This window comes from Sander lucioperca, chromosome 19 (genome assembly GCF_008315115.2).
Source record: "Sander lucioperca isolate FBNREF2018 chromosome 19, SLUC_FBN_1.2, whole genome shotgun sequence".
Lineage (NCBI taxonomy): Eukaryota > Metazoa > Chordata > Actinopteri > Perciformes > Percidae > Sander > Sander lucioperca.
In genome coordinates, this window is record NC_050191.1 from 14,204,866 (window position 1) to 14,218,827 (window position 13,962).

A 13,962-nucleotide genomic window follows, 5' to 3' on the forward strand; every position below is an offset into this window, starting at 1 on the left:
AAAAGACAATACATCAAAACAAGGTAGTCTCTCTCTCTCTCTCTCTCTCTCTCTCTCTCTCTTTCTCTCTCTCCTTATGAAGTCTAAAGTATGAATGTCAGACCGACACATGGCTGCAAATGGAGATATTCACGTTGGAGAAAGCACGTTTGTTCTCTTTGAGCTACAGGATTTTGAATAGAACAGAAAGCTGCAGCCCAAATATATTTCATGTTTTTATTCTCTTCAGACTGGTGGAGGGTCATCATGGTGTCTGTGGGTTTAGCAGCACTCGTAATAACTGTTGTGGTGGTCAACATATGGATGAGAACTAAAGGTGAGAACATTCACAGATGTCATCTTTAGAAGAAGATGTAATGAATGTCTAATGAACAAGAACAATTGATGAAGGTAGATTTACAGTGTGGAAACTAAAGTCTGCTCTTTTTTTGTCTTTTCAGGAAACAGAACCCAGATGGATGGCAATGCTGTGAGTTTTAAAACTGAATAATCAAACGCTTGTCTTTATGATATATTTCACTATTTACAATAAGAATAAACAGTGCTGACTGGATTGTTTAGAGTCTAAGTGGCTGCAGCAACAAAGGAGATGTATTTGTTCCATTTGATCTCAGAATCTCCAGTGTGTTGTGTTGTTTTTCACAGGAGCATCATGATGAAGATGAAGGTACAGTGACCTATGAAAACGTTGGAGAACCTTCTGTTTCTATCAGACTCCACTGATCAACAACTTCAACATCAACTCACCAGAAAAAGAGAAACTGTAACATCATTTTGAGTCGTATTTAAAAACCTAAGTGTAACTTGTAATTCAGTTTATCAATTACGTCTTGATGTTAGGATTTGACTCATTGCTTTTAAAGGTAAAGCTTTGCTCAAGTTTTTAAATCTCTGTGTATATATGTATTAGAAATTAAGATTATATTGTGATCCTTTTATATACAATGCAGTAGCCTAGAAATCTAGACCCACCCTAGCAGCAGCAAATGTAATTTTCAGCCAGGATCAGTCTAGCAACTCTCCGTTGGCTTACGAGCTGGAAAAACCAAATTCTGGTCAGGCCAATCACATCGTGTATAGAGTCGGTGGGCGGGCTTATGGCTGCTGCTGCTGGTGAACAGCGGTCTTTCGAATCGGCTTTGGCCGTGACTCTGGAAGACTTGGAGTTAAGCTTTTCTTTGAGAAAAGAACAAAGAACGGCACTGAAGTCATTCTTAAAAAAGGAAGATGTGTTCAGAGTTTTGCCGACCGGATACGGCAAAAGTTGAATCTATCAACTAGCGTTTCTCTGCTTGGTTGTAGCGCTATCCTATTGCTTGCAGAGGGAATTTGAATGACAACCGTTTATCCCGCCCCTCGGATTGAGCCCTGCCAATGGTGAGTTCCCAGACCCAACATCTGGATGTGGGTCTGGCTTGTCAGGCTAACAATGCAGTACAGTCCATATAGGAACAGAAACATGTTCTCTAGTCCCGGTGCAAAACAAAAGAACGAACAAATCAACATGAGGTGAAAACAACAAGATACAAAACAGTTACAGAACAAGATACAAGACAAGGAAAAAAACATTTAGTGAAATAATAGAAAAATATACATACAGGGGAAAATATAAATACACAGAGTGAAAATGAATGGAAACAAATGTAAAGCAGTTCCCTGATATGTATGTAATATAACAGTAATCCATTTGAATTCATAATTCTGTTATGAACATGTTCATTGGAAGTCTAATATGTTTTTTTACACGTTGTTGTGGTTTTGAAGGAGCTTTCAGCCTTAAGGCCGGTTACACACTGCCTGTGTGGCGGCTGCGTGGCGTTTTCTGTCTTTACACACCAACATGTCTGACGCGGTGCTGCTGCTGCTAGCCTTGTCTGGACACATGTATGTTTCCCATTGATAAACTGAAATACCATGTTAAACATAAATATATACTGATTTGATTACAGCAAAGACAACGTCGGCAGTATTGACGGCAAAATAGGCTACAGAATATTTCGTTCTGTATTGACAGGTGCAATATTTGAAAATCAAATTTTGACGTGCGTGTCACGCACTAACCTGTTCACATGGGAGCCGAAATATAAACAGACACGCCATGCAGCTGACACGCTCGCACGACGCATCCAGTGTGTAACCGGCCTAAGTGTCTCTATATTATAAGTGAGAATTATATAGTCTGCAAATAAATAAAGTGCTTTACAATAACTCATGCATTGTGTTTTGTATAACTGTTTTGTAGTTTACAGGTCATTTTCTTCACTATTATTTCTTTAATTCTGTCTAAGTGAATTATTCAGGATACAGAATATAACTCTGTCCTTACTGTTACTGTCCAGACAGACAATGGCAAAATAAATCATAATGTTTTTTTGGTGAAGTGTCCCTTTGAATCATTTTTAATCATGTTAATGAGGAGTAGGCCTATGTAATAATTTATATTTATATTCACAAACAGTAGCCTATTTAATTTAATTTTCAAACCCTTTACCCTATTTATATTAGAATGAAACAGACAAATAATTAAGTTGTGTTCTATTGAAAGGATCTAGCTACATGCTAACGAGAGCTCGACTCGGCGGAAGCATAAATACTTCAGCGCGGAAGGATACATGTGTCATGGTTAGCGAGGATGGTGGACCCAAATGCAGAGAGCAGGCGAAGGAGTAATGAGCACGAGGATTTATTAACACAAAAACAGGAGCAAACCAAAGGCGGTCCAAAAATGGAGCAGGCAGAAAACAACAGAACAGGCTACGACGTGCTGACAGGAACAAAACCAGACACAAACAATGATCCGACGAGAGACAAGGGAAAACAGAGAGGCTAAATACACAAGGTAACGAGGGAACGAGAGGCAGGTGACACAACAGGTGGAACAAATCAAAAAAGGCGGGAAACAAACAAAGACAGGAAGAAAGCTAGACAAGACAAGGGAGACAAGACAGACTACAAAATAAAACAGGAAACAAGCACAATACAGAACAGAAACCGACTACAAAAATAATACACACCACAAAATACCAAAACCCTGACAGTACCCCCCCCCCAAGGGACAGATCCCAGATGGCCCAAAAACAGAACAAAAAGACAACCCAGGGAGGGCGGAGGGGGACCGGAGGAGGGCCAAACAGGTCAGCAAACAAGTCAAGTGGGGCTAGGGAATGGAGAGACCACTCGGGACAGGGAACAGAGAGGCCTCGGCAACAAGGAGCAGAGAGGCCTCGGCAACAAGGAGCAGAGAGGCCTCGGCAACAGGGAACTGGGAGCAGAATCGAAGGCAGAAACCTTCAGGCGGCCTGCGACGAAGGCAGAACCCTTCTGGCCACCGGCGACGAAGGCAGAATCTCTCTGGTGGCCGTACAGAATGTCGAGGGCACCGAGATGACTGGCGGCGAAGGCGAAGCCTCTCTGAAGGACGGCGACGAAGGCGAAATCCCTCTGGAGGGCGACAGCGAAAGCAGAATCCTTCTGGAGGCCGGCGGCGAAGGCGAAACCCCTCTGGAGGCCGTCTGCGAGGGCGAATCCCTTCTGAAGACCGGCGGCGAAGGCGAAGCCTCTCTGAAGGACGGCGACGAAGGCGAAACCCCTCTGGAGGGCGACAGCGAAAGCAGAATCCTTCTGGAGGCCGTCTGCGAGGGCGAATTCCTTCTGAAGACCGGCGGTGAAGGCGAATCCCCTCTGGTGGCCAGACAAGCTCAGCAGATGAAGGGGCAGCTGGGCTGGAGACAGGCGACGGGTCAGCTGGGCTGGAGACAGGCGACGGGTCAGCTGGGCTGGAGACAGGCGACGGGTCAGCTGGGTCAGTGTCTGCCAACAAGGTAACAGGATCAGTAACAGACAACAAGACAACAGGGTCAGGAGTCGGCAACTCCGCCGACAGGGTAACTGGAGCATTAGTCGGCCGGACCACCGACAAAACACGGGGAGCAGGAGTCGGCCGAACCGCCGACAACACACGGGGAGCAGGAGTTGGCCTGACCGCCGAGAGGACACGAGGGGCGGGAGTCGGCCTGACCGCCGACAGGACACGAGGGGCAGGAGTCGGCCTGACCGCCGACAGGACACGAGGGGCAGGAGTCGGCCTGACCGCCACAGGCAAAGTCTCATGGGGGCAGAACAAAGGCAAAGTCACTAGGGAGGTCTCTGGGACTCCAGAGACCAACAAAGCCTCAGGGGCAGTCTCTTGGACGCCGGAGACCGGCAAGGCCTCTGGCTTGCCCGTAGACGTGGACTCTGGGAGAGCTGTCGACATGGACTCTGGAAGAGCTGTCGACGTAGACTCTGGGAGAGTGGTCATTGAAGGCTCTGGACGACTGGAAGACTCTAGCAGAGCGGTCATCGAAGAGTCTGGACGACTGGAAGACTCTAGCAGAGCGGTCATCGGAGACTCTGGACGACTGGAAGACTCTAGCAGAGCGGTCATCGGAGACTCTGGACGACTGGAAGACTCTAGCAGAGCGGTCATCGGAGACTCTGGACGACTGGAAGACTCTAGCAGAGCGGTCATCGTAGATTCTTGAAGAGCGGTCATCGACGACTCTTGAAGACTGCACGTCAGCGGCGGTTCTGGGCGGCTGCACGTCAGCGGCGGTTCTGGAAGGCTGCACGTCAGCGGCGGTTCTGGAAGGCTGCGCAGTGCTGGGAAACTGGGCAGCTTGGGGACACTAGGAAACTCGGAAACATTAGGAAACTCTGGAACTCTAGGAAACTCGGGAACACTAGGAAGCTCGGGGGAGCTAGGAAGGCTGCTAGCAAGCCTGGGATCTGGGAGAGTGCTAACTAGCCTGGACTCCGGAGGGCTGCTAGCTAGCTTGGGCTTAAGGGGGCTGCTAGCCAGCCGGGGCTCAAGAAGGCTGCTAGCTAGCCTGGATTCAGAAGAGCTGCTAACTAGCCTGGGCTCAGGAAGGCTACTAGCTAGCCGGGGCTCAGAGAGGCTGCTAGCTAGCCTTGTTTCAGGGGGGTTGCTAGCTAGCCTGAATTTAGGGGGCCTGCTAGCCAGCCGGGGCTCAAGAAGGCTGCTAGCTAGCCTGGATTCAGAAGAGCTGCTAACTAGCCTGGGCTCAGGAAGGCTACTAGCTAGCCGGGGCTCAGAGAGGCTGCTAGCTAGCCTTGTTTCAGGGGGGTTGCTAGCTAGCCTGAATTTAGGGGGCCTGCTAGCTAGCCTGGGCTCAGGAAGGCTACTAGCTAGCCGGGACTCAAGAAAGTTGCTAGCTAGCCTGGATTCAGGGGGTTTGCTAGCTAGCCTGGATTTAGGAAGGTTACTAGCTAGCCGGGGCTCAGGGAGGTTGCTAGCTAGCTTGAATTCAGGAGAGCTGCACGTCAGCCCGGAGTCAGGAGAGCTGCACGTCCACCCGGAATCAGGAGAGCTGCACGTCAACCCAGGGTCAGGAGAGCTGCACGCCAGCCCGGGAACAGAAGGGTTGCACGTCAGCTCGGGAACAGCAGGGTTGCACGTCAGCTCAGGCTCAGGAACACAGGTCAACTCAGGCTCAGGACAAAAAACAGGCATGGAGACGGGGAGGCGAAACTCCTGTGCTGTGGCCTGCCAACGTACCTCCATAAGGTGCCTAGCGAAGGCGGGGTCCTCCTCATGGAGGGAGCGGTAAAACCCAATCAAAAGTTTTCCATCCGAGTCCAGTGGATGAAAAACTGGCTTGAATTCTGCTGGGTCCATAGTTGGTCGGATCATTCTGTCATGGTTAGCGAGGATGGTGGACCCAAATGCAGAGAGCAGGCGAAGGAGTAATGAGCACGAGGATTTATTAACACAAAAACAGGAGCAAACCAAAGGCGGTCCAAAAATGGAGCAGGCAGAAAACAACAGAACAGGCTACGACGTGCTGACAGGAACAAAACCAGACACAAACAATGATCCGACGAGAGACAAGGGAAAACAGAGAGGCTAAATACACAAGGTAACGAGGGAACGAGAGGCAGGTGACACAACAGGTGGAACAAATCAAAAAAGGCGGGAAACAAACAAAGACAGGAAGAAAGCTAGACAAGACAAGGGAGACAAGACAGACTACAAAATAAAACAGGAAACAAGCACAATACAGAACAGAAACCGACTACAAAAATAATACACACCACAAAATACCAAAACCCTGACAACATGAGTGAATCGACAGTGATCCAACTGTCAGTCTCCGTCAGTGTCGATCAAAGTCGGGAGGATGGCGCTTGGACATTTAGCAACGGAGGATTTAATCACGGGCTTACTTCGTTTTGGAATAAAGGTCACTGAAGAGGAGCGAAGTAAATTCAAAGGTAAATTATGTGCATTTTTAATCTGTGTTTGTGGTGTTAATATTCAAAGTTGGAAGTTAACTTTACCGTTAGCACTAGCCAAGTTCATACTCTGTCAACATTAGCTAGCTACACTCGACATTGATGATTGCCATTATTAACGTTTACAGGTTAGTTAGTTAAAACATTAGCAGTATTATGTCCCATATTGCCATTCTACATGTTACGACATGGTACTTAGCTAGCTAACGGTACTTAGCTACAGTTGACCATCGAGATAGCTAGCTAACATTAACGTTAGCTATAAAACTACTGCGTCAGAGGAGAAAAAAACGTTTTTGCCGCCGAAAAGTCTTTTCTTCTGACTTACGTTAACTCTAGCTATAAAACGTTAGCTGGACTGCGTCAGAGGAGAACAATAAAAAGCGTCTTTGCCGCCTAAAAGTCTTTTGTTCTTAAATATATGTTAATGGTAAAGCAAAGCCATTTGGGCGGAATGTGACTATCGGTAGCCAGTGAGGGTTTGAAATGATGATTTATTCTTTATTTTGTCGTCAAACTGTCTTAGAACATTTTCGTAAAACTATGTAATGTTAACGTTAATTAACCTACAAAGACTAACGTCAAGTTACAACACCAGTCACGTTAACGTTAACTGACAGAACCGACCAACGGTTAACCAACGGTTAACCTCCCTTTCGAGTAGCTAGCTAAGCTTAACATTTAACGTTAGCTAGCTAGCTGCTGTTTTCAAAATAACCCGATTATCATTATTAATAAAAAAGTAAGATAGGCCTAATGTTACGTTATATTAATATAGTGTGTGTGTGTGTGTGTGTGTGTGTGTGTGTGTGTGTGTGTGTGTGTGAGAGAGAGAGAGAGACACACTTTTCCAGCGTCTCTAATGAGGTACGCCTAAATACTTTTTTTTTTTTTTTTTTAAGATTATTTTTTTGGGCATTTTAGGCCTTCAATAGACAGGACAGCTGAAGACATGAAAGGGAATGACATGCAGCAAAGGGCCGCACGTCGGAGTCAAACCCACGGCCGCTGCGTCGAGGAGTAAACCTCTATATATATGGGCGCCCGCTCTACCAACTGAGCTATCTGGGCACCCTACTTTGTGTTTTTATATGGATATTAGGTCCGGACCAAACGGAGGATGATAGAGAAACGTGATTGCATAATGTGCTTTTTAAATGTGGTAACGTTACATTATGCTGTTACCACAGTGGTGGTTAACATTGCTGTTTTTCTTTTCTGTATTGTACGTTAGATAATGAAGTTGACGGAGAAGCAGTGGACTATGGATTGACTGAGAGGATGGTTTCATACCTCTTTGAAGGATCGTTTAAGAAGCAAGCCAAATTCAACCGATTTGTACAGCAGTGGAAAGAAACCGTGACACTAACCGTTGAGCCTGTCCCGGTGCATTCAGAGAAGGCTACAGTGGAATCAAGGTACCGGTAACAGTAATGTTATGCGATTGTTATAACATTAGGCCCAAGTAGAACCATGGAAAATAACTCTATAATCTCATAGACATATAAATAATATAAAATGTAAAGGTTACTACTGAAGAAGTTTTTATCTGGATCTGAATTCACCTGGCTCCGGTAGTTTATGTAGTGTAACATTATGCATTAGGGTGTACACACTGTAATGCATAATCTTGCACAGTCTTTGTAGTCCGAACGCAGGGGTAGAATGTAACTAAGTACATTTACTCCAGTACTGTACTTCAGTCTAAATGTTGAGGTACTTGTACTTTACTTGAGTCTTTTCTTTTCATTCCACTTTCTACTTTTTACTCCACTACATTTATCTGTTACAGCTTTAGTTACTAGTTACTTTAGTTACTCCACTACATTCATCTGTTACAGCTTTAGTTACTAGTTACTTTAGTTACTCCACTACATTCATCTGTTACAGCTTTAGTTACTAGTTACTTTAGTTACTCCACTACATTCATCTGTTACAGCTTTAGTTACTAGTTACTTTAGTTACTCCGCTACATTCATCTGTTACAGTTACTAGTTACTTTACACATTAAGATTACTGCTCACAGAACACATGTAGTTTATAAAATCTGATGTTTGATTCTAAAGTAAACTGAGATGATTAGTCCATTAAACACACAACTGGTTGGATCCTTTACACTTTCTAACATGTTTTAATGTTTAACTACATTATCCTGATAATACTTACAGACTTTTGCTTAAGTAACATTTACACTGCAGGACTTTTACTGTAACAGTATTGTTACAGTATGGTTAATTTGCCATACATTTTAAGACTATTGTTTTATTGTAAGAGTCCATGCAGGGTTTGTCTACATGTTTTTTTTCCTTATATTTGTGTTGGAGTTCATATTAAATTACTAAAGGCTCTCTTTGAAATTTAATTTTAAAATCCTATGATAATGTTGTGACATGTTTCCTGTTTGTTGTTTGTGCTGTGTTGCAGAATGAATATCTGCCGAAGATTTTAAGATGGCTTTAAGATCCTAGTACCCACAGTGCTTAGACTGACTCAAAGGAAATCTCCCCTTGTAGATCTGGCTTTGGAGGAAAGAGAGGCTGCCCTCACCGAAGATGTCCCTGGTAAGTGACTCACTGATCAGCCGTGGTCACCCCTAGTGTTGTGGAGCCATTTAAACTTAATTTCTTTTCTATTTGTCTTCAGACAAGATAAGGCCTAACCAACCAAAATACACTGTACATTCACCTAATACACTTTCTTTTATTTTTTTACTTATTTTTCAGGGATTGATTTCAGAGCTGCAATCCTGCTGTTGCCGATCCTGTTCAGGGAGAAAAATGACATTCTCATCATACTTGGAGAGGTGTGTAATTTGCGTATACTTATTTTTTGTTTACATTATTTCACGCAGAGACTGGAAGAATTATATGCATCCCTTGGATGTCTTATTTCATAATACAAAGTTTCTAGCTGTCAATACTGGGCCTTGGTGTGGACATGGGGGAACGCAAAGCTAAATATGGAAAAAAAAAAATGCATGCACAGTAAGAAAGATCTCTGATTTCACAAAAAATGTTGTAGTCTTTTGATAGGCCATTAAATGATGGTTAAGGTTGTTACTTACCGGAGACGTTTTTGTGTGTATGTATGTGTGTATATATATATTTGGACAGTTGTTTTTTATGAATGTTTGTGGTAGATTTCTACAATTTAACTGAGTGAATACTACTTTATGATCTCTTGCAGGATCAGCCTGGTTGTAGCGCTATCCTATTGCATGCAGAGGGAGTTTGAAAGACAACCGTTTATCCCGCCCCTCGGATTGAGCCCTGTCAACGGAGAGTTCCCAGACCCAACATCTTGATGTGGTCTGGCCAAGCCTCCAGGAAGAGCGCCAAGTCTAAAAGCCACCATGGGCTTAGTGGATAACGGTGGTACTGCACCCCATGGCCCAGAAAGACTTTTCACATAGACTTTGCAATGGTTAAAGAAACGTCTATATTTCAGCGGATAATTTGTTTCGGGGTATATCAACTTACCAGCCCGAACACTGAAAGGGTCCTTGGTTAAAACGTTACGTTTTTAACATTTTTAACATTCACTAGAAGCGAATCCAGAATTATTAAATTTTTTAAATATATATATTCCACTAAGTTAAACCAGTCTCTTATTCACTTGCTGTGCAGAAACCATTCTATACCATTTTACCTCTATAGAAAACTGAGAAGACTAGATAAAACAAAATAAATAGTATGATAATAATTCGAATCCAACGATTTTATTACAGCAGCAGTAATGAGGAACCCGGTCCTCCAGGCGCCGACGGAAGCGGAGGCCGAGAAGGCCATCAAAGAGTTTCTCCTAGATAATTCTTTATTTTAATGTTTAATGTTTTAATATTTGTTAATGTTTTTTATGTTTATTGATTAATTATATAGTTCAAAATAAATGTTTGTTCAGCAAAAAGTGAGAAGTTTACTGGTCTTGTTTATACCAGCGATCCTACAGAGTGATTTAAGATGTTTTCAAGTAATTAGGTTAATAATTGTTTGTCATCTTCTAGACTATGATTTCTACAGATTAGACTGGTATTATTGGACTGTAGCTATAGTTTATTATAAAGTAGTAGTAGTTATAGCAGTAAAATGTTAATTAGGCCCCCTATCTAAAATATTCTCGGTGTACTAAGTTAAGTAATTTGTAATTTATTTTATCAACATTTAAAGAGTAAAGGTATGTTAGGATAACATATACGGTGTGTAGCGCCTGACATCTGCAGACTGTATAAATGATATCTTGTGGATGTAGAGCCTGACATCTGTACTATTTATAACAGGAAGATGACCACATCTGTAAGATGTATAGCAGATGTTAGAACGATGAATATAAGCCTACATCTCTACAATGTATTGCATACGTTAGAACGACGTATATAAGCCTACATCTCTACGATGTATTGCATACGTTAGAACGACGTATATAAGCCTACATCTCCACGATGTATTGCATACGTTAGAACGACGTATATAAGCCTACATCTCTACGACGTATGGGATACGTTAGAACGATGTATATAAGCCTACATCTCCACGACGTATGGCATACGTTAGAACGATGTATATAAGCCTACATCTCTACGACGTATGGCATACGTTAGAACGATGTATATATGTATACGTCGCGGAGAGAGCGGCTATATGTCGCTGAAACGTAGCGCAGCGACGTCGCGGGGACGTCGTGCCAGTGAGCAAACTACCAAAATACTACATATCCCCGATGTATTTTGATTACATCGCCAATACGTCGCTGCGACGTCTGTGTGCTTACTGGGTCTCCATCAAGAGAGAAGACGGCTGGCGAAATTCACAAGTTCACGAAAGGTTGGTATCTATCTCGTGAACACCTTTACACAATTCACAATCACCGACCCGACTCTTAGCAAACAAAAAAACTGAAACTGAAAAAGGCCCGTGTTGAGGATGAGGACCAGCCTGAACCGGAGGTATCAGTCTGAAACAGAGCTCAACAGTCCGACCAGTGGAATTAGTTATGTTATTAATTTGTTTACAATATTTTCAGGCTTCAACCAGTGAAAGACAGGGGAGAGAACGATATAGATTCGTTAGTCATTGAAGTAGGAGAGGAGGACAGCATCAAACTGCGTGTCTCAGGCATATAACATGAAGACATTCTCATTGTTAACTTCAACAGTGGTTAAACAAAGAAAAAAAACGTTCCTTTCCAGTGTGGGTGTGGTCAATATGAATGAGCTGACAGTTTTTGTCTTTTTCTCAGTCTTCAGCAATATGAGGGCGTGTGTATATGTTGAGCATAAACTTCCTAAGGAAGTTGTCGCACCAGCAGAGGAAAAGCCGCCGTTTTCCCTCTGCATGCAGGATGGGCCACAGCTACAATCTTGAAATCGCGTCTTCCCACGCAGTTCACACACGGAGTGGGGGAGGGGTGGCGGTAACGTTCCAACCCAGCACTCCTCGATCTCCACGAAGTTCAAACTAGCTCTTACTGAACAAAACTCTTGTAAAGTTAACTTTAGCACTTCTAGCGACCTAGACGATATGAACACCAGCACTTGACTCACACTTGAATGCTCTTCCAGCCGTCTTCCTCCGTGTAGCTAGTCTGTGTCTGTGCATCGCTCTGCAGCTCAGTTAGAAGCTAAAGCTAACACTCACTTTTGTTCACTGGAGCTCGGTTTCGTCGCTCACACTGTCGAAGTAAACGGGAAACCTAAACGTAACCGCGTTACGGACTTTAGGACACGTTATATGACCACTCGATAACTCTTAAAGCAGCCATATTATGCTCATTTTCAGGTTCATAATTGTATTTTAAGGTTGTACCAGAATAGGTTTACATGGTTTAATTTTCAAAAAACACCATATTTTTGTTGTACTGCACCGCTCTCTCTCACTGCTGCAGATCCTCTTTTCAGCTGGTCTCTGTTTTAGCTACAGAGTGAGACCTCTTTTCTTCTTCTTCTTCTGTACTATCTTTGATTGCACTCGCACATGCTCAGTAGCTCAGATGTAGATCATGTCAGCTAGCTAGCTCCATAAACAGTAAAAGAAAGGCTGTTTCTACAACTTCAGTCAGTTACAAGGCAGGATTAGCTGGGAGACTTCTAAATGAGGGCGCACATGTAAGTAGTTCTTTCGTAGATTATGGTGAACTTGTGTGTGTTGTAGCAGTGCTTGGCTATTGAGAACGAGGTAGCATGCTAGCGTTAGCATTAGCGTTAGCATGCTAACGCTACGAGCTAATGGTTGCGGTTAGCCTGCTCGTTTCGGCTTGTGACGTCACAAGCCGAAACGAGCAGGCTAACGAAGTCCGCTTCTATGTGTGTGGAAGCACCAGAGACACAACATAACACCCCAAATCCCAGAAAAAGTGATTTTTTTCATAATATGGGCACTTTAAACTATGACTTTAGGCGCCGTAGTGTAGCTCCACACCGCTAACGTTCTGTCCCAGCCACTCGTCCGTCTCACCCAAGGGGGTAAGCTTCGCTTCAGAACTCGAACCTCCTATGGCGCCATTTTGATGCTACAAAACGATCACCTCCTGTTAGCATCCCACTGACTGCCATTCATTTTGACGTCACTTTGACAGCCAATAACTTTACATCTGAAGCGTTTAAAGACTCTATTTGTCCATTGTTTATTTCTAAAGAAACACGACAATGTATAAAAGGCTCCATTACCTTGTACCTCACGTTATGGCTCCGTAGCAGACGTTTTTGTAAAAATAGGCTAACGATTGTGTCATAACCACGGGACTTACTGTCGCATAGTAGAGGAATTACTGTATAGTACAAGAGAAGCTCGCAGGCATTTTCGACTTACATTAGCTGTTTAGGTTTAATTACTAATGTTAACTAGCATTTTAGTGATCAGTAATTAGCCTGTGCCCATGTTATCTCCTTACATATACCTACGCTCTCCGTCACTGCTAGATTGGGAATGATTGAGATTTCTCTTGGCACAGCTACCAGAAGACTTCCAACTTTCAGACAGGTTACTCACGTCACATTTACGTCGTCTCTCTCAGCTGGAGGCTGCTCAGTAACGCTCAGCCATCACCGGAAGAGTGCTTCTAATATCCTTCACTGGTCTCCGTCCAGAGACACGGGATCTGTTGGTCCATTCTTATATAGTGTCTATGGACCCACCCTCTGACTCTGCTCGTGCACCCCCCTCCTGCACGTTCACCTGAGCTCAACTCTTAAAGGGCCAGCAACTATTTGTACCTGCTACATTTACTTGAGTCTTTTCTTTTCATGCCACTTTCTTCTTCTACTCCGCTACATTTCAGAGAGAAATGTTGCACTTTTTACTTCACTACATTCATCTGACAGCTTTAGTTACTAGTTTTGCATCGAGTACTTTTACTTTTAGTACTTTAAGTACATTTTCCTGATGATACTTTTACTTAAGTAACATTTTCAATGCAGGACTTTTACTTGTAACGGAATATTTTTACAGTGTGGTATTAGTACCTGTACTTAAGTAAAGGATGTGAATACTTCTTCCACCACTGTTTACCACTATAAAGACCACAAGTGAAACTAATAATGAATGTGATGTTTTATTTAGCAGAATTACATTGTGTTCAATCCTACCCAATATTTCCTATATTACAAGCAGATTTTCTATGCTGTATTCTGATAAAATGCCCCCCTGGGCCCCCCCTGACTGATTATCTGTCCCC

The 13,962-nt window shown here is 43.5% G+C and overlaps 2 long non-coding RNA genes across 2 annotated transcripts; both read left to right on the forward strand.

Moving 5' to 3' along the window:
* Window positions 1–755, forward strand: LOC116039975. Its single transcript, XR_004102546.2, has 4 exons — window positions 1–23; window positions 230–316; window positions 441–469; window positions 646–755. It is a non-coding gene; the product is annotated as an uncharacterized LOC116039975 (long non-coding RNA).
* Window positions 756–8,704: 7,949 nt separating this feature from the next.
* LOC116039973 lies at window positions 8,705–9,709 on the forward strand. The gene is made up of 3 exons (XR_004102545.2): window positions 8,705–8,855; window positions 9,018–9,097; window positions 9,481–9,709. It is a non-coding gene; the product is annotated as an uncharacterized LOC116039973 (long non-coding RNA).
* The last annotated feature ends 4,253 nt before the right edge of the window (window positions 9,710–13,962 follow it).